The sequence below is a fragment of the Corylus avellana genome, chromosome 2 (genome assembly GCF_965113065.1).
Source record: "Corylus avellana chromosome 2, dhCorAvel1.hap1.2, whole genome shotgun sequence".
Lineage (NCBI taxonomy): Eukaryota > Viridiplantae > Streptophyta > Magnoliopsida > Fagales > Betulaceae > Corylus > Corylus avellana.
The window spans coordinates 36,302,441-36,305,805 of NC_142491.1; positions in this window are offsets into that span (position 1 = coordinate 36,302,441).

The following is a 3,365-nucleotide window of genomic DNA, read 5'->3' on the forward strand; positions in this document are numbered from 1 at the left end:
GTTTTTTTTCATACAAGTAACATATTAATTAAATGGATAAATGCAAAATTGGTTCATGTGATTAGCATAAATTACAAATTACTCTTGTGTTCTAACAAATAATTTAGAGGTTCCTGTAGTTGGCTTAAATTATAAATCACTTACTGTGGTATAAAAAATAATTTATAGGTTCTCAAGGTATACCAAAATAACAGTTTACTCCCTGAAATCAATTTTCTTTAAGTAACTTAACAGAATCCGTTACTTTGTCACATCATACTACTATAGTAAATTAAACTAATATCTTATATTCCTAAAATTTTACTCCGTGCATAAGCCTCCCTCATTTTCATCTTCATCCCCACAATTTGGGAGCATTTTACGAGAATTTGACAGTCATATTTTGTAAAGCGACTGACGAAGATGAAGACAAGGGAGGGTTACGCACATGGTAAACTTTTTGTGATATAAGAGATTAGGTTAATTTACTGTAGCTGAATTACGTGGAGTTAGGGCAGATGTGTAATCTTAGTGTGCATCGTAAACTTATGTGAAAAATTCTAATTGTGATTTTTGAAAGTAAAAAATTAATAATAATACATGTTACGTTTTTATTGGGTATGACGTGGTAAAGTGACAAATTTTGTTAAGTTAATGTAAATTGATTTTATGGAGTAAACTGTTATTTTGTCATACATTGAGAACCTATAAATTATAATTATTTTTTATAACACATAGAGTGATTTGTAATTTAGGCCAATTACAGGGATCTATAAATGATTTTTTATACTACATAGAATGATTTGTAATTTATGCCAACCACAATGATCAATTTTGCATTCTCCCTTAATTAAATAATAACCCAAACCATAGGAAAATATTGGTTTTTTATTTATTTTTTTTTTTAAAAAAAAAAAAAAAAAAAAAAGCGCCATTTAACTTATGATTCATCTTACCTTAGCAAAATTTACTTTTTTTTTTTTTTTTTTTGGAACCTCTCAGCATTTTTAAACAACTTTTTTTTTCCATTTAAATAAACTTTCTTTATGCAATACTATGTATGTAACATAATATTGTGTATTTTCTAAAGTAATAAATTAATACATTTATTATCATCCTTGAACAAGTTGATTTATTATATTTGCTTCAAATGTCTCTACATGAATATTCTTTCTTTTTAATGAAATAACATACTTTTCAGTACTAACATGCATGTATGTGTGTGTAATGTCTTTTCATAAAATGAATAATATAATGATTGAATTATAAATGCATATGTATCATGCTTTTCAAATCAATATATTTTTTAAGTTTTTTATGCATGTCTTGATGTAAGATTAGGACTAGGGAACCATTCCATTCACTAGCTCATTTAAAATTAACCATGTTCTTGTCATTGCGCATGTTTTGTAAACACCAGAGGTCAACATAAAAATTATTTTAAACCTTAAAATCCTTGTAAAAAGTTTTCTCTTAATCCAAAAGTCAAATACATGAAAACATTCATAGTTCTAAAAGTTACAATAATTAAACAACGCTTATTTGAATGAAACTACTTTAAAAATAAATCAATTTTGTATAATATATAAGGGTTAAGACATAATCATCGTTTCGATTATATAAAAATAAAAAGTTGCTAAAGTGGAAGAAAATCAATGGCTTGCAAATGTATTAGGAAATTTATGGTAGTGATAATAGAGTTGCTTATTCTTATCCTCCTAAATGTGCGAGCTAATGACTTTGCCTCTACCTCTTTTTTTCCCTCTCCACCACTCATCATCTATCCTCACTTGAAAGGAACATTAGTATCCATATGCTTTAAAGATAAAATTAAAGTTTGTGATGAAACAGGAGCACTTAGCACTCATGAACTTGAAGATTGTATATGGAAAGTGTTGGGTGGCCCCTCTTTATGTGGGGACCAGCCCACGTGGCAGCAACAAAGGGTTTTAAACCCTTTGTGTGATATATATATATATATATATATATATATATATATAAAACTTGAGACAAAAGAAAAAAAAAAAAAAAAAAAAAAAAAAAAGAAAGAAAGAAGAAAGAAAGAAGCGGCGCACAAGGAGAGAGAAATAGAAAAAGAAAAAAAAAAAAGGTTTTGCCTTTTTCACATCCGTCAGAGATTAGAAGGTCGTTTGTGGTTCGATCTTGATACAATTTTAGAGTATTGCTCCTGACGACGAGTGCTACGTATTGACTGGTGTCGATCGTTGGAATTCCTCTCAAATCGCTTGGTTGCTAATACCTACTTGGTGATATCTTTCTTTATTCTTGTTGGAATCCACTTTAGGGTAATGAATTTATGTTTAATCCAAGAATGTATGTATTCTTGATTAGGGCCGGCAATTTTGACACTACCCGCGAATCCGACACGAACACGACACGAAAAAACAGGTATTGGGTTTGGGCTAATCGGGTTCGGGGTAGACCCGAAAATTTCGTGTCTGGCGGGTCGACCCGTCGGGTCTGACGGGTCGACCCGCCAGACACGATTACTGTGCGGGTCTGGCGGGTCGACCCGCCAGGCCCACATAGTATCCGGGTCTGGCGGGTCGACCCGTCAGACCCGGTTTTTTTTGCCTTTTTTCTGGACCCGGCGACCCGGTTTCTCGCCTCACGCACGCACGAATCTCGCGGTCTCGCCTCACTGCCTCAGAATTTTTGGTCGTCGAGAAGAAACTTTTTTTATTATTACCGAACAATCAGCTCCGCTGAACCAAGCCATCTCAAGCAACTACTCACTCAAATCAGTCTCCTATATAAATTATTTATGGTTCTTTTTGTTTCTTTTATATTTTCTCAGTTTTGCTCTGAAACCAAACAGAATTCCCAACTGCATTTTGATTAGCCGATAAATCAGAGCTCAAGACACCAAACAAACCAGACTGAAAATTGTGAATTCAGAACAGCACACAGAAAGTTCAGAGATTGAAGAAGGTTGAGCTCTCACCTTCGATGCTACGCAGATAAGAAAATCAAAGAACAAATCTCGGAGGAAAAAGACATACAGGGATCACCAATGCACACACGAATTTTCTCGGAGAAAACGAGAAGGAAAATTTTAGAGAGAGAAAGTTTGGAGTGCGGGTAAAGCCATGGGAGGGACGATTCCGCATAAAGAAGCGAAGGAGAAGAAACCAAAGAAATCATTCATATTTTTTTAAAAAGGAAAATATTAAGATAAATTTTTCGTTACTTTTTTTTTTTTTTTGTTTATTTTTCAAGAAACATTACTTTATAGTTTTATGTGGTCCTCCTCTATTTGTTAATGATTAATGTTAGAACAAGAAATAAAGTTGGTGGGTTTATATTTTTTCAGGGGAAAGTTTACCTAATCTCTCAAATTACCACCTAATTGATAATAAGGTTAA